The sequence below is a fragment of the Protopterus annectens genome, chromosome 2.part0 (assembly GCF_019279795.1).
Source record: "Protopterus annectens isolate FY-2018-M chromosome 2.part0, PAN1.0, whole genome shotgun sequence".
NCBI lineage: Eukaryota > Metazoa > Chordata > Ceratodontiformes > Protopteridae > Protopterus > Protopterus annectens.
Window position 1 is genome coordinate 882,937,689 of NC_056728.1, and position 19,133 is coordinate 882,956,821.

Here is a 19,133-nt window from a genome sequence, read left to right on the forward strand (position 1 = left end):
ATATCTTTCAGCTGCAAATGAGGTATTGAGCATTTCCACGCCCAGTCCGTGTAAGAGACGTGTTAGCTGTCTCTTACATGGAGGTTTGGGCTGTTCCTGAATCGGGAGGCTTACACGGAGGCTTACACTACTCTTAAACTCCGTGTAAGCCTTCCTGAATCTGGCCCATTATTTATGCACTACAACTCTTTAATACCATAATAACATCTGCTCACCAAAATATTAACACAAAAAGTTAATTTGTCAAATCTATAACTGTAAATCCTTTCTTCTGCAAATTAACTAGACTGTCATTTCTGGTATACCCTGCACAACATAAATACATACAGTTAGCCTTTTTTGTTCTAACAGGCCACATCCAATATGTCTTTCTGAGCACTTGAGCTTTTTCATCTAAACTGGAAATTTTTTTATCTTTTACCCATAAATCCGCATTTTCCTGTCATAATCAATTCTTTAAATTCTATACATCTACAAAATCTACTGCATGAAAATTATGTGTTATCTGTGTCAACTACTGTACATTCTGTAACATTTTTATTTTTCCATAAAATTTTGTTACTGAAGTCTAAAATGATATATAACTTTGATGACATGTCTATACCTAGTACGGAGCTGTTACCCTTTGTACTGTTAGCTGCTGTAATCCTTGACCCTTTAAATCCTGACAGTACTATCCACATCCTGTAATAAAGGCCTATTTGTAACTGAAGTTGATTTGTCTGCATTAATAGTATATTATTCCATATTTCTTCTGTAAACAATGACATATTGCCATTTCTTTTATCCTTAAACATTGATAGATAAATGTTCTGGTTTGGAGCAGAACTGTCACACCATTTATAGATAAGTTGAATATCCTTTTTTATAGAACTTTCTTCTTTACTTTGCTCTAGAATCTGTAAAAAAATACTTTATCAGACTGATCAAAATATGCACTCTGATCCCTATTATCCCAACTAAATGCAATATTTGCACTAGTTTGTGAAAATGAGAATTGATTGCATTTTGAACATTTGTAATGCGAACTTTAGACATTACCCACATGTTACCATGTTACGTATGTTGACTGTGTTGATGTATGTGCATGCAATACTGTGACTTAATTATGTACTTTGAATTACATGTAAAGTAGAATTTATTACATTCTGAATTGTTGTATTCAAATTGTACTGTGACCTAACACTATCTTGAATTACACATGCTGTAGCATTTACACAGATGTCTGAAAACTGTAAACAGTTACAGACAGAAGCTAACTCATTCTGTGAATTATAAGAGTGTGTCTGTTTCAGTGTGCTGCTGTAATATAACCTTTTCTTTTTCTGGAAAGATGTTACATTCCTGCACTAATAACTTTTAAACTTTAAATGAAGATTTTTGGAACACGTTTTTTTAGATTGTTTTACTGAACTTTTAACTTTAAGCCAGACATTTACTGGTGTTTTAACTGTAGAAGTATTACTTGACATGTTTATACAAAAGGTATGCAAGTGAATTTTACTGATGTATTTAAACTTTTCTGAGATTCTTTAGCTAAAAAGTGCATGTAAACTCTCATATAACATTATGACCTTGGAAGAATGTATTCTGTTGTCTGCAGCTTTTTAAAAAAATGTCTTGCTTCTTAGGTATGTGACTTGACACTTGAAACTTAAAAGTTTGTGGAGATGGTTAAGTGCATTATTGTTAACTGCATACTATGTTTTTATGTTCTGAAGGAACACTGCTGAAGGTTGCAGATTTTCTGAAATAGTGCTGGTCTGTTGATGTTTTCGTAGGCTTTTCCTGAAGTAGTTTTTAAACACTGGTGCTCTCCAAACTATCTAGTAGCTGGAATTATTGTATGTAGGGTACGCTATCTGCTCTGACTGTTTTGTGTATAAAGTATACATCTGGAATATTAGTGGTGTCTTATTGAACGGTCTGATTTGTAACGAGTAACTGAAGTACTGTTGGCTGTGGCCTTATTCTGATTGGAATTTGCAGTCTCCTGCCTGGAAAAACACAGGTGTGCTGCTCAAAAGTCTGTCATGAAACTTTTGCTGTAGTTACTGAGAGACGAGAAAAAAATGTTACTGTAAATATAGCTGTTTCTGTTAAAGTTCTGAAGAAGTGCTCCAAATGCACACTGGTCTGACTGCTGATAAGGTTGCTTTGAAGAAATATTGCTTTTTCAAAGATTGCTTTGTAGAACACATGTAGTCTGACTGCTGATGCAAGGTTGCCATGGGATTTTGGACCTACTTCAACTGTCCCCCCTTCTTTCATAGTGGCTCACCATTGTAAAAACTGATAAGACTGTTGTATACTGGAATTAACTGGAAACAACTGAAATGAGACTGGAATAAAAGTCTTATCTGTTAATTGTGCTGACAGGTGTCAGTTCTACTTTATGGGCTGAGTCTGTTTGTACTTTTTAAAACTATTTCTGCACATGCTGTAGTTTGGTTTCTAAATGCTTTACAAAATGTTAATACTATCTGAATATTGTTTTCAATAACAGTGATGATAAAGAATAATAATCTGTAAAAATGCTGAAATGCTGGATAAGAGTAAATATATATATATATATATATATATATATATATATATATATATATATATATACAGAGGTTCTGCAGATATATTCTGATTCTCCTGAATAATATCAGTTAAAACAGTCTTTTCATCCTGAATAACATGGACATTTGACCTAATTTCTGTACTCAGGCTCGAGTGTCTGTACTGCAAAAGATCATTTTGCGTATCAGTCCAAAAGCTGACTACTGACTTTTCTGACCATGTGTCAAGTATATCCTAATAATACCAAAAACCCTGTGTTTGTCATGCCTCTTTAGCCTTGGTTTCCAAGCCTTATCTTGCATGTGCCTCTTTATCTAGCATTCCATTGCAAGTACACATATCCTTTCCTTGAGACAGGAACATTCTGTATTTCTGCACTTCTTATGCTTAGCCAGCAAGATTATATTTTCCTTTCTAATGACTGTCTTTTCCTGAAACTGAATGCATACATGACAGCAAAAATCTATCTCTATATTTTCATGCCTATTATTTTACCTTAATTTACTATAGGAATTTAGTAGGAATACCCTCATTCTAACAGAGTGCATCCAGTTAACAGTTATCTGCAAACCTGGTAAACCACAGGCCATCTACTGTTGCTTGTGATTCAGGGAAGTAATTTCCAAGCAGTTGAGTGCCCAGCACAGATTCTTATGGTATCCTACTGGTAACTGGGCTATTGGTGGAGGTTCAATCCCCAGCTTTGATAATGTGTGTTCTGTCAGTGAACTAGTTGGCTATCCATCTAGTACGGTATGGTCTAATTCCCAGATGTGACATTATCACTATGAGCCATGAATGGGGGCTAGTGTCAAAGGCCTTGGATAACTCAACATAGGTGGTATGTCTTGTTATCCCTCATCCAGATCTTTGGGGTCAGTATCAAAGAAGTCCACAAGGTTCAATAAGCAAGGTCTACTCTTGAGACAAACAGAATGAGTCTGGTCAAGTGTATTGAAGGTCACCTATGATCTTATGGATAAGGTCCATTAGGATTCCTTCCCTAGCCTTGAAGAGATGGCTTTTTAGGTTTATGGGTCTATAGCTGTAGATCTGCCTGTTAATAGAGTGATGTGCATTGCATATCACACAACATTTGATATTACCTTTTGTAGTGTAGGTGATATATGTGTGGAAAAAGTACTGAGACACCAGGTTTGCAGTGCTTGGAGGGTGGCAACACATGACTGTATTGTAAATATGTGACATATTGTTAGATAGAGCCTTCAGTTTGTACTTGTTCATGTCATAGACAGGAAATGGACAGTAAGCAGTAATGCATAATAATAACTACTATTGCATAGCACAGCAAGCAGCAGTTGTGTAACAGTTGGCAAAGTGTATACATATGCTAGAGACTCATTTGCATTTAGCTAAGCCGTCTGCAAATATGAGCCTCAGTGCCTAAGTCTGACAGTTGTTATTGAGTCCATGAAACACACCTGTTGCTTAACTGACAGCACTGTGGCAGCACGTATTAATGCATTGATACATTCCTATTTAGGCCGAGATGGTACTTGGTACAGATCCAGGTGTATCTAATGCTTTTATATACTTTTACTTAAACATTGTTAAGGCAATGACATGAATTATTTATAGTATGCATGTTGTTCTGTGCTGGCATAATGCAGCAGGGTTAAGCAACATTGCACAGAGGTAATCACAGCATTTTACTGCCCTCATCATTGCTGCACATTGCTGAGTGGTGTATACCTCCACACAAACATTGGGCCGATAAAGTGAAGGGATCCATTGTTTTTCTTCTACTTATGTATGTTGTGTGTGATTCTATTGTTGGCCAGATTAAAGGTATTAAAATGGGATAGATAGGAAAGTGGTGAAATGAGGAACAAGCAGAGGGAAGAATAAAGGCAAAGCAGTGCAGGAATGTGCAGGAGGGAGGTAGGAAAGAACCACAGTTATCCATTTGTTGAACAGTGTAAACTGAAAATATGTGCAGTATAGTAACTGAATTTGGACTGTTACCCCCAGAGAGAGGGATGACCACAACACAATCATGTTCTATAGCCAATTGATCTTATTCAAATGTGTCAAGAAGGCATCTGTGTGAAATGGAGAGCTATGTATGGGAAGATTTTTTTATGGGACAGGTACCCATTTATTTTTTATTTGCCAGAGAGAGGAATGTTGGGGAAGGGACAAATATATGTCTTGGTCAGGTAAGTTGGGTAGATGAGGAAGCAATTGCAGACAGACATGACAAACAAGGCAAGAAACAGGGATGGTGATGAACATAAAAGGTTGGGGGACACCATGAGATTGGGGTGAGGGTGGGGATAACCTGGGCCCACAGCCATCATGCTTTGTGACAGTGAGAACCGAGTCCTCACCCACTGGACTGTCATCACTGTCATGTTAGTCCACAGGTGGTTAGAGTGCTTGACACTTCCTACTAATATGCAACATGAGGGAGAGAAGCCTCTCCAGATGGTATAGGCATGCATCAATGGTGTGACGCATCACCCTATGCACCATCTCTGGCAACTCGCTGTGGGTGATGAAATCACCACCTCAACCACTGCTCCCAGAGGATAACTCTGGACCATCCTCCAGGGCAGGACTACCTGAGGGTTCAAGTACTTCAAGGGCACCAGAGGCAGTGCTGCCGGGTTGGCTCCCAGATGTGTTGAGAATTGATGCTGTAACTAGTGGAGTGGTGGCAGGCTGATCCAAAGGGGCTGTTCTACCTTGCTGTGTTGTGGAGGGTTCCTATTACCTGATCAAACATTTAGATTAGCAAATACATAAAAGTTGATCTGGTAATAGTGAAAGCAGAAAACCACAAATGTCTGATTTAACAAAGGGAAGGAATTCCCTTGGCCATTATGAAGATTATGCCCCTTTCCCCACTGTAGAGCAATCTTGAAGTTGGTATATTTAGTTAGGGGGTGGGGGCACAGCCCCCCTCATCAGGGGTGTGGGAGTGAAGCCCGTCATTTCATTTTGATTTAATTTTTTTTTTTTTTTGTGGCCGAGGGAATTCATTCCCTATGTTAAATCGGCCATTCGCTGTTTTAATTTTTTAATATTACCAGTTTGAAGTTTAGGTATTCACTAACCTAAACATTCAATAGGGTGATATAGATGCATTGTGGAGCATTTAGTGATGTGGTACACATGGATGACATGGACACAATTTGACAGCACATAATAAAAACAAAAAAATTAAAAATAAAAAAAATTAAATAAAATAAAAATAACAAAAATGATTTATACAATAAAATAAAATGCAAATAAAATAAAAAACTATTTATAAAATATAATAAAATAATGATATAATAAAAATTATATAAAAATAAAGAAAGAAAATAAAAAAGATAAGGGTTGTGGTGTGAGAAAACAAGAGATAAGATTAGTATTATCACATGTGACATACAATGCATTAATTTAAAACATAAAAACAATTTATCATCACATAATAAAAACAAAAAAAATAAATAAAAATATAAAAATTATTTATAAAATAAAATAAAATGCAAATAAAATTAAAAAAATGATAAAATATAATAAAATAATGATATAATAAAAATTATATAAAAATAAAGAAAATAAAAAAGAGAGATAAGGGTTGGGGTGAGAGAAAACAAGAGATAAGATTAGTACTATCACATGTGACATACAATGCATTAATACAATTATACAACTCTATTATCTGAAGTTTTAGATTTAAGTCTACCTCCTAACAGAAAAACACTATACTACATATTGCTGTAAGTAATCCTGAAATGTTCATGTATTGCATGTATGTGTGTTCCAATTATACAGATTACAGTTTACAGTAGAGTATTTGTACAACTAATATACAGGTTTTAATTTAATGTAAATGTTATTGAAGAAATAACCGTATGGTATAGTTGTGAACTGTTACTTGAACCCACAACCTTTTACCAAAAAGTTTAATATTGGATTTTTACAACAGTGTTACAGACTAATGCATGCATAATTGCCTTTACAGTTGGGATATGCATGCTCAGTTTGATACAACTCTATAAAATACCAAAAAAGCTATCTTTAACTTTTAATGCTACAATAACACTTCTCCTCTGTTCCATATATACCACTTGCTCCCCTCAGTCTCTCCAATCTAGCCCCATGGAATTGTACATTGAATTCCTGATCACTGGCAGCTGGTGAAAAACAGAAAAGAACAGAAGACCATTATGCATACCAGTCTTGCATATAGTCAGCTTTTTTAGTCTTACAAGTACTCTCTTGAGTTTACACTTACACAGATGTGGTATATCTTCAGTCTTATATTTCACAATCCAGTGGTAGAGTGTATCCCTCTTCCTACTCTGTAGATCATTAAAATTATGCCTACATTGCTCTCCAGTGTGCAGGATTCCAGTGACACTGAATACAACCTGGGCTAAGCTATTCCAAGCTTCAGACTTGTACTGGGAGCCAGAATAGTCCACTTGCAGAAGGCTGCAGCTGTGCTGCTTTACTAGGAATGCAATGACTCTCCTAGACTCCTGGACACCCCATTTTTTTGCCCTAAATCTGGCACCTTCCCCACTTATGCCTGCCATGTCTATCTACCAGCAGATCTAAAGCAATGGAGACTGATGCTTTCCCACCAATTATACTTATTACATTTACTGGAGTGTGCACAAATGCACAATGCCTTTACGTGATGATACGCAGAGAGTAGCAGTGCCAAGAAGTTAGGAATAAAATAATTGCAATTGGAAGATTAGCCTGTTAACACAATAATAGTGTGTCATCCCTCATACATATAGTTAAGATCAGCTGCACTATCTAAAGTGTTATAACTGAGAGCGAATATAATCGGAAGTGGTACAACAGTAAAAGTGTATGAAATATCCTGTATTAGAAACTATGACCATGTGTATGGCAGTCCTACAAATACACTTGTTACCGCAAGAAAGTTGACATAACAATTGCACATGTTTCCGTTCACTGTTATCACCTGCAATGTCACAAAAGTAAAAAAAGTTGCACACCCTGTACTAGAACCTAGGAACATCTGTACTGCAGCCCTGCACTAACACCTGTTGCCACAGGACCAGTTACATGACATTCCATAACAATAATACATAGATCTGGATTTAAACTCTTACTCCAATGAACTTTCAGAACACAGGATGAGTGCCTTATCCTTCTTTGCCACACAAACAGCAAATGACTGAACTCATTCTGCACATAACCAACTGCAACAGCATCTATAGTAATATCAAACCATATGACTGTTAATTGTACATTTATTAGTTTTGGATGTAGTCCACATAGGGATCACACAACCTGTTATAATTATTACTTGCAAATATACAGCTCTGTCTTATCTTTCTGTGTTCCTTGGTTATTCTTCAGTTATCTGAACAGTAATCTGAGACATGCAATGTGTAAGCCATTCTATATTATTGGCCTTAAAATGGGTGAGGATACTAACTGGAAATAATATCAAATGCAGTTGCCAACAAATGAAAAGCAGATTGGATGTTAAGGAACACAACCTGTGAATTGTGTGCTGCTTATTGACATTTCCAGCCTTACATCTAACACCTTGTAGATCTAACCTGACAAACCCAATGGAAGTAAGGCAGCCTGCAGTGTTATTGTGTTTTCCTTTTACCAACCAGTAATCATTCACAGTTGCAATCCATTATAAACAAATACTGAGGGAGTGTTTGCACTATGTTTACATTTCCTGCACAGATCTAAGTATTTGGGATTCAGCAAGTCTAATGAGTTCAAATCTCATTTGCATCTTCACAGTGCTAACATCCATGAATCTACACCATATAAAAAGGCAACTGTGTAGCTAGGCAAACTGAGGATGAGGATGCTTGTTTATGTTGGGAAGACTGCAAGTATGCTATTTCTTTGGGATATATCTGTACAGAGGATTATTGAACTTCAAAAGGTATTTTTGCATTTGTCAGTTACTTACTGCATATGCTGGAATGTATTTAAGATAAATCTAAAGCAAAGGTTTTACACTTTTATCTGTATGCATTACTTAGAAGTATACTGATGGCATGGGCATGTTTGTCAAGACATTTCATGGGTATACATTATTGCCAATACATGAAAATGGAATGCTCTGTCATAAATATGGACAAATGTTTCAGGGCCTGCTCCTTTGATAACACTTTCAGAATTTCAAAGATGGTTTGTTAGCAAAATGTGTCATTTGCCTGTTCTTTTGGGGAAGGGAGCAAAGCTGAGTTACTGTTATGGCACAAATAAGGTTATGTTGCTATTGTTACTCTCCTTACTTTGCATCCAGCCTACTGTTCATATTTCAGATCTCTAGACTGTTTTGTGTTTTTTCCAGTGGGTAATACTGAATTGCTACATTTTCTGTTTTATCTGGGAACAGTTATTTTGTGGTTATGTGCTATTTCTGTTGTCTTTTAGGACACCTAGGAATATGCCACCCAGGTGTGTCAATCCAGGGAGACCCCCTTCACTGATGCTGAGAATCAGATGATAGTGGACACCTTTAGGCAGCACAGTGCTTCTCTGTTGGAAAGGGGATGGGGCGATATGGCATGCAGGATGCAAATCTGGCATTAGATTATTGATGATGTGAATGCAGTGGGTGGCCATAGTGGGACATATGAGCAGTTGCACCTCAGGGCCACTGACATGATCACATCTGCACAAATGAGAGCAGCTGCAGTGTTCCATGACCAGATGGTTACCATGGGCGGGCCTGCTATGGAAGCGCCACTAACACCAAATGAGGAGTTCCTGGCCAATATCAGGGATTCAGACAGCTCCCAAAAAAGGGAGGTACCACATATCATGGATGTTGGTATAACAGTTTCAGAGACAGAAAACATATCCCAGGAGGAGCTTCTGGGTAGGCTTTGGTATCTCAATAGCTGAATACTGTTATATAGTAATACAACTGAAATCAATACATTACTTCTGTTTCACATGAATTGTTTTGGGGGGATTGAAGATTGATACAGTTAACAACACATTAGATTGGAGTTGTCATCCAAATTATTGTTGAAAGTATAGTTAATGGACATATCAAGGGGTAAAAGTATTAGCTCTTATGTTACTGTCAATTGTGACAATGCCCTTACCTTTTGCTTAACTTCTTCCAGGACCCTCTGGCCTGCAGAAAAGATTCTCATCTGCAGATGGTAAGATAATCATTTTGATGTCAGTACTGCTAAATTTAAAGAAATGTTTTATTTGTGCTGTTGATCTCAGGCCTGTTGTGTGTATTGCTGTACTGTCTGTAATAGTGGAATCACTGTTAGTTTGTTAGCATATACTGGACTTTAGTAGTGCAGGCATTAATTTTCCCGTGTTTGCTGCTTTTTATCGTAGGTGATCATGACTATGGAAATGTGAGACCTGTACCACCTGATGTCAGTGTATCAGCAGACTCTGATGATGATGGTGACAAACAGAGGCACAGTTGGGGAGGTGCAGAGGTTGAATCTGACACAGAGGTTGAAATACAACTATCCCCTGCATTTCCATTGGACACACCCAGTAGACCTATGCCTACTCAGTCCAGTGAGCACAGATATTGGACATGTGGAGGAAAAGGCCATGGATCAAGGGAAGTGAGGTTACTGTGGCTTCAGTGCCTGTTGAGTCTGGCTGAAGCCAAAGTGTGGGTGGGGTACCATGCAGGAGGGTTTTTAGGGATGCTCAGAGGAAGTCTGCTGTCCCTGTGGTGTCTCTTCCCATGTCACAATGTATGTTTAGGGCCATCATGGAGATACAGACACATTACCATAGGTGCTCCAGACAAATGCTCAGGATTGTGGATGTGGCACAGGTTGACATACTTGACTGCCACCACCTTGTTGCCAATTCAGTGGATTGGCTCAATGACACACTGGATAGAAGGATATCTGTGATGGACCAAGGGGTGTCTGTTATGGATTGAGTGTTGTCTGTGATGGAACATCTGCTGGGAGTGAAATGGCATATTTGTGGGCATAGATTAGCTAAATCATCTGCTGTTATCCAACATGGCAGTGCATGATCACGCTTGTATAGTGGCAATACTTCCATTCCTCCATTAGTGAGTGCGCTGTCCATACCCAGATGTGGCAGGTTATGTGGTCATGGTCCTGGGCATCTCCATGAAGGGAGCTCATCCAGCAGACATTAGTCATGGTTAGGTAGCAGCAGCACATCTGACCATGGGCGTGGATGTTCCAGTGCAATTCCTGCTAGAGCCAGTTCTCATGGATGGGGATGACAACAACAAACTGCCACCTCTGCCATGCATGGCTCATGCCTGTGCAACATACCAAGGTGTAGACCTAGCAAAGAGTTTGGCTATGTTTGTGCAGGCACTCACATACCAGTTTCACCTGGGGGACCCCTACAGACACACACACAACAGTTACATGTTTCAGCCGTGCAGCTTACACTCATTTTGTCTCACTGGCCATTTTTTGGTTTATTCAAATGTATGTCTGCCTGTCTTTCTTACTTACACACACTCACTGACCTTTTGTATCAGCCTAGGCTTCCTGCTCCCCACACACAACACCCTGTGCAAGTGATGATAACTGTGCCATATCCCTGTTTTCTGTCTTTTGGATTCAGGGATACATAAGCTTTCTGTCTAATGCTCAGGGTGCATAGCTTACTTAGTGCTTAGTATATCTCCATTTGTGGTGTTGAACTGGCAATTGTATCTTTGACTTATATTGGCCTTGGAATGTTCCCAACTTCATTGTGAATGATCATGTGAGGGTTGTGTAATCAGAAAGGGCAGTGTGTATCATTACTGTCTAACTTCTCTCTTTAATGATTTTCTAGTAGAAACATATGGTGCTGAACTAAGGGTGTGCAGTGATCAGTACTTTTGTGAGGTATGACTGTGTGACTCTTTGATTCCTGAGGCATACTACTTAATGTACACATAAACGTCACATAATCCTCTGCTGTCACATGTTAAGGTAATTTCTGTACAAATCTCCCAATGTTTACTTGCTTACAGTATCAAGTAATGAAATACAAGGATATGTCTCTCATTCATATTATTACACAATAAACTCCAGGTTCAAGACTTACCTTGTAAATGAGCAGTTGCCACAGTTTTAGTTCAGGGCTGAGTCTGTCTGATGCAAGTAGTACACAGCCAATATATGAGGAGGTAAAAGCTATGTGTGTTGCCTGGCATCAATGTTGCTATATGTATGTGTGCAGGAGAATTTGTATGCCCCTAGGTGGTGAGTCAGTGTGCTATGTTTTGTCTCTTAGCCAGTGCAAGGGCATATTGAGCATGCCTATGTCTGTCTACATCTACAACAGCTGCAGCTGGTGGTTCCCCCTCTGACTCTAGATCTGCCTGTGGCTGTGGTGACCATGGCATTGGTGGTGGGATGTGTGCTCCTTCCCCATGCTGATCCTGCTGTTTTCTCAGGATGAAGTTGTGTAGCATGACATATACTGTGCATATTTCAGTACATGTCCATGGTTTGTACTGCAGGGCTCCCCCAGATGTATCTACATACTGGAACTCTGACTTCAGCAGCCCAAATACATGCTCTACGATATTTCTGATGTGAGCATGTGCCTTGTTATGGCATTCTTCCATGGGTGTGTGTGTGCATTTCTGATGTGAATCATCAGCCACAGTTCCAGTGCATAGCCTGCATCCCCCAGTAAATGTCCTTGTGGGATATCCCCCAGCAAACATCTGGTACAGTTGGGAGTTCTGCTAGATATGTGAGTAATGATAACTTCCAGGGTTGCCAGCACACATGTTCATGATGATTCCCTTGGCATTACACATGACTTGGCTGTTGATAGAGTGGTAGCCCTTTCTGTTTATTTACAGCCTACCCTGTTCCCCAGATGGAACATTAATTTCTATATGTGTGCAATCTATGGCACCCAGTACTTCAATTAGTATACTACATGGTAGAACTCCTGCATATTTGTGGCCCACTCCTTAGGAGTACAGGGATGTGATGACTGGCATATTGGAGCATAGCATTCAGGAATTGATGGAGGATCTTGAATGCTGATGCCTGTGGCACCCCCCCCCAACATGTCCCCTGCTGGTCTCTAATGCTACCTCTGGCTAAGATTCTAATTGCTACATATACCTTTGTCTCCACTGGGATGGGTTCCCCTCAGTTAACCCTGGCTTTGAGTGGAGGATGGCAGAGGTCACAGAGTTCCTGTAGTGTGTCCCTATCCACCCTGTAGCACTCTACAATTTTCACATCATGTAGGTTGTCAAAAGTTAAATGTGGCCTGAAAACTCTTCTCCTTCTTGGCATAAGCCTATTGGCAACAGCAGTAGCATCACTGCACATACAAATGAATTAAAGCAGCCTGAGCCCCTAACATTCTTTCTGTGTAAACTCCTTTCCATGATTTTATTCCAGTAGATTTTAGAATTCTCAAGAAAAAACAGCACAGAGTCTACATGGCTACTTTATAGCTTGTTGAATAACTTCACTATGTTGGATTGGTTGATTTCTATGCAATTCAGCTGCTTAGGTTGTAATTAGTATGCCATGATGTTTACCTTGTTTGCCTAGTTTGCACCTCTAAATTGCCACTTACTGAATTTAAAACTCTTTGCTACCATGATGCGCACATGGTAGATATTGATCGTTTAGGGTTTATTGAATCTGACTGCATGGCTTTGACATCATTTATTGGATTAACATAAGTTATCTTGGTGATCATGGTGTCCTTTAGAGGTTTTTTAATGGCACCAAGTTTACTGTCATCTACAAACTTGAAACTTGATCAGCCATAAACACTTAACAGTAGTTTTGACATCTGAGAAGTAAATGACAAAGTTGAGTGCCCAAGGACTAAACTCTGGGGTAAAACTTTAGTGACAGGCCTTTTTGAGGAGGCAGAGAGTCCACCTTAATTTCCTATATTCTATTTGTGAGACAATTCTCCATCTAATGAGTTACAAAGACATTAAGGTTAACCTGGGACAGTTTGTTTATGATGCCTGAGTGTGGGATGGTATTGAATGCCTTTCTGAGGTCTAGATTTACAATTGATTTGCCCTCATCCACTGCATCTGTAACCATCTGGAAGAAGTCAACCCTGGGATCTACCCTTAAATTCAAACTGACTTAGGTCAAGTGTTTAGAGGTTACTTATCGTTTTATTTATTAATTTCATAATAACAATCCTTTATGTAGCCTTACAGATTAGGGTGGTCTGATTTGGGTCTATAATTTCCCAGGTCCATTGATGTTCCAGTTTTGTGCAAGAAGATGACTGTTGCTGTCTTCCATTCATTTGGCACAAATCTTGTTTGGAGGTTAACATGAACAGCATCTATAGGGGTTTGGCAGGTCCTGTTCTATGCTGGACAGTGAGCACCTCCACTTGTTATCTATCCCCATCGAAGCCGTGTTCCTAGCCTTGGATAGGGTCTTAATGACTTGTTCTTGGGAGATTTGGCTAGGAATAGATGAGAATATGAGATCTTGGAATGGAGGAGGAAAGAGGGGAGTGACTGGCTGCTTCCTTTGAGTCTGAGTATATAATAGCATTTACTACTAGTTCCGTACAGTGTTGGCATTGTTTCTAAGGTTTCTAACATAGTTAAAGAAGGCTTTGTGGCTGTGCTTTGCCTGAGTGGCAGTTCTTACCTCATATCTGGCTTTGGTTTATATGATCAAGGTCTGTTGCTCCCTGTTAAGTTTATCAAGAGCTTTTTATTCATCTTGAGAGTTGCATTTATTTTCCTATGTGATTTTTTTTTTCTTTTAGCCTGTTTATATTTGGGTTCCACCAAAGTTTTTTTTTTTAATTTGACATTGTATTTACTTTGGATTGTGACATATGCATTTATGCATTCACATGTGCATAGAATTTGGCAGTAAAGTATTCTAAGTAAGCAGTGGGGTCATCGAGTCAGAAGAAGATGTTGAATTTAGACAGGTCATCTCTGACATTCAGTAGATTAGCCTTGACATAATCTCTGAGTACTGAAGCATTGCAGATGCTTCTGGCTTCAGTCTTAAGATGAATGTGACAAGATGAATATGACTGATTTGTGGTCTGATTTTTCCAGGGAGAGAGAAACACTTGATAGGGAGCAGAGTTACCCCATATCGATGATGACCAAGTCCAAGATTTTAATGCCCCTGGTTGGTGGTTAGATTTACTGATCCTTAGAGTCTGTATTGGTCAAGTCCAAAAATCTCTGGTCATACGTTAGATGTATAAATCTCCTAGTTAATGGAGGGATTGTTGAAGTCGCATAGGAGAATTATGCTTAATGTATAAGGACTTCATGCTAATTAGGTACATATTATGAGCTGAGGGAAGACATAGAGTTGGCTCTATACTTAACCGTGATGTAGTAAGTTGGACATGAATAAGTTAAAGATTGTTATCTTGTGTAACTAGTCTGCAGGTGAAGTGTGTTTTATAAATATGGAGACATTACTTCCTTTAGTGCCTTCTTTTACTGTGGTGGGCCTCAGCGTGTGGTATGAATTGAAAGCCTGCACTAATGAGGTACTCTCAATAATCTTGAACTAATTCTCTGTAAAGAAGCATATACACATGTTTTACAGGGTTTTGAGTGCTTGTGGTAGAGGAGTATTTTGTTAAGTCTGCTAGCATTGAGCAGCAATACTTTATGTTATCTGGATTGTTTTGCTATGTTGGAAGCTTTTGATGACTGATGTTTTTTTTGTGAAAAAGGCACTGTGGGGATGTATACATTTTTAGTCAATATAAGAAAGCCTTGGGGTTGATAGAGACAAGCCATTCCTGGTAAAGCAGTTTAGACTGCTTACCATCTCCTCCCAGGCTGATACATATTGGACCATCTTTGAATGACATGAGAAGCTAAGCCAATTGTTGCAGTCAATATTCTTTTGTTCATAGATTCATTCATTTTGTTCATTGCATATCTTACTATCTACCACTTCACTTTAATTTAGTACATGTTTTATTATTGTATCTACCTCTCTGTACTTATTTTGTATTATTGTATCTACCTGTCTGTACTTACTTAGTATTCAATTATTATTAAAGGGTGCTTTAATACTTGTTTTTTAACTTGTTTGTGTAAATTGTCTTAACTTTTCATGTATCATGTGGAGCTTTTCTACCCGGGCCTCCGCTGAAAATGGGATCCTGACCCAGATGGACTTTCCCAGTAAACAAATGTTAAATAAATAAATAAAAAATATTGTGACATCATTCATAATGATGGTAAAATGTTGATCAAGGCTTGGTTCATACCTGCCTTGGACATTTATTCCAAGATCTCAATCATGTTTCCCTTGATATAGTGAAGAAAGGCACATCTCAAGTCATTTATATCCATAAGTACTATGACTGTGACATATATGTAATTGTGGTGTAAGGTCCTAATTGCCTGTGTGATGTGGCAAATCCTCGCTACTGATAGATAAGTGACTGTGACCTTCTCCCTTTACAGCTTGGTTAGGAGGGCATCAGTCTATCTTATAATGGCATCACCATGACTAAGATGTTGGATTATGTGGAAGTTTGTCATGAGCTTTTGAATTGAGACCCTGTGACTTTTTGATACATGTTTCAATGTGGGTGCTGCTAGTGTTGTGTGTTTGCAAGGTTGCTGAGGGTACCTGTTTCTTTGGCTACATTTAGGAGGCATTTGTGGTTTAAGTAGGTTACTTTTAAGAGCCTCAGAATTTGTATGCCTTTGCGTTTGGTCTAATCTGTGTGTGATAGGTTTAGTGTGGTGCTGCATGGTACTGACAGCTTGTTGTTATTTGTAATGTCTTTATGTAGTTTTGCTTCAAGTAGCATTAAGTGTTCAAGCAGTAATCAGTAAACATGAAAAAAGTGTCACATTGTCTAAGGATGCCCATTTCAACCAAGATGGCTGCAGAAACAGTTGGAAAGTGCAAATTCATATATGCGGGTGATTATTAGTGTGGGCTGATGGGGGAGGAGCTCATATGAGGCTTGTTGTTGGTTATTGGAGGTGCTGTGTTAGTGGACATTGTGGTGGTCCCACTACAGCTGCATGCAGCTAGAAATCAACAATCCTTAGTGCCTTCTCTCATCATAAGCAAAAGCATTAATCCCAAGCTGCTTCCTGAGACATGGTATTAATCCAGATGTTGTTGTGTTCTGTACACCTGCTAAAGACGTTTCTTGGCAGATACTCTGGCTAGAACCTACAGCAGTTGGACTCAACACAGAGTCAAGCTACTAAGTGGCCTTGAAAACTGCAACCAGACCATTCATTGAAGTTTCATGCACTCTGCAATATCAGAGATCAGCAGGAATCAATGCCCCTCAGTTAGTCTCACCAAAAACAAATAAATAACATTAATCACAAACTGGTTCCTAAGCAACAATTGTCAGACTTTTTTTTTGATAAAATAAGGCTAGGAAATAGTGTGCTTCTGTACCTTCTTTCACTAGGAGCAAAACAGAAGCATTATTCCCAAGTTGATTCCTGAGAAGCAGATCCTAGGCTCTGCAGTGACTGGTAGTCTAGTCCTAGGTGTTTGCTGCATCAGATGATCTCATTGTGTGAAATAGCCATTTTCAGCATCCCTGTAAATGCCAGCTCACATGGCGAAACCCATCTGTCAAGGACCCAGCCATATTAGACTACATACTGGTCAATCATTGCTCACGGATATCCATACAATCCAAGGACCTGACCATGTCTCTGATCATTACCTTGTACATGCTGTGATGTAGCTTCCCTTACAGTGTGCAAAGTGCAAGTCACCTCTGCCAACCAGGCTGGACTGGAAGCAACTGATGGCCCCACCCACAAACAGGAATTCCAGATCTCACTGTCACACTGGTTTACAGCATTAGCCCAAGTGTAGCATGTGGCAGAAAAGCAGATATCAAACTCTATGTGCCAAATCACTATGCCCACCCATCTGCCTCTGAATGCAGCCATGGATATCTGATGAGTGCCTGGATCTCATAACTCAAAGGAAGCAGGCAAAAATGGTCAACTACAAATGATGCCAGCTGTTCAGTCAAGAAGGTTCTCTGAGTCTGAAACCAGAAAGGAAAGTGTATTGGAGCAAGGTGGCAGCTGACCTTGAGGAGGCAGCATCCAGGCACGAGTACTGCACCCTGTATAGTACCCTCAAACGATTGAGTGGGAAGACCAAACCTGGCAACGAAAATATCAAAAAAGTGAACAGGACATTAGTGCATTCACATTGTGAGCACCTGAAATGTTGGAGGGAATTCTTTCAAGAGCTTTACAGCCATGACCCACCTCATGGATCAATGGTCAATCTGCTGCCCATTGATCTCCCTGAGGCCCCAATGACTGATGCAAAGCCAACAGTCGAACAGGTGAAATCAGCTGTTAGAACACTGAGAAATGGCAAGGCACCAGGAGTAGATCAGGTCACTGTGGAAGCAAACAAGGCTGGAGGCAATATCCTGCTCCACTGACTCCATGTGCTGATCAAGCTACTATGGGTTATAGAACAGATGTCATCCACATGGAAGAAGGTCATCATTGTACCCATCCACAAGAAGGGGGACAGCAGTGAATGCAAGAACTACCATTGCATCAGCCTGCTCTCCGTCATCGTCAAAGTCGTTATGAAGATTATACAATCCAGGCAGCAGAAACACCACAAACAAACCAGCAGGGAAGAACAGGCAAGATTCCGACCAAACAGAGGATGCTGTGATCAAATCTTCACCATACATCAGCTAACAGAGGAAAGAATCTGGTGTGGACAGCATACATTTATCATCTTTATCGATTTCAAGTCCACATTTGACTGCATCCACTGGCCTGCCTGTGGAAGACTAGAGACCGAACATGTACCAGAAAAATCAACAGACTCCTTCAGACATCATACAATGGTTCATCCAGTCAGGTGTGCATTTGGAGTGAACTGTCTGAAGAACTTACCATCCAGACTTTGGTCCATCAAGGGAATGTGGTCCATTCACTGCTGTTCTGCATAGTAGTGGATGCTATCATGAGGAGAGTATTAGAGGGCAGGAGAGGGGTCCACTGCAATGAAGCCCATTCTATGACTGACCTCATGTTTGCTGATAGTGACATTTTTGCATACAGTGATGCTGAGGCCACATATATCCTCTGTGATATTGCCCATAGTGTCCAATTGTATGGCATGCAGATAAACATGGACAAGACCAAAGTAATAGCAACTGATAGGTCACAAGCCACTGTCCACCTCAGGGGAGTTTGGATTGAACAAATGCAAGAATTCAAGTATCTGAGTTCGCTGGTTCAGGAAAAGAAGATGGCATCAATAACTAAAGTCCATAGCAGGAATGGACAAGCCACCACAGCATTTGCCTTGCTCAAGTGATGTGTATGGAAGAGGACAAACATCTATATCACAACCAAAATTCATCTTTTCTGGGCACTGAACTTGCCAATTCTTCTTTATGGATCAGAAATGTGAATCTTCCTCAAGCCAGACCTGAACAAGCTTGAGATTTTGCAAATGTGATGCCTGTGGCAAATCTTGGGAATCTCTCTTTGTGACTGCATTAGAAATTAGAGCATCTAGACCAGATGTGATCAGCAGTCAATTATCAGCAAACAGATCCAGATCATAAAGCTGCGTTAA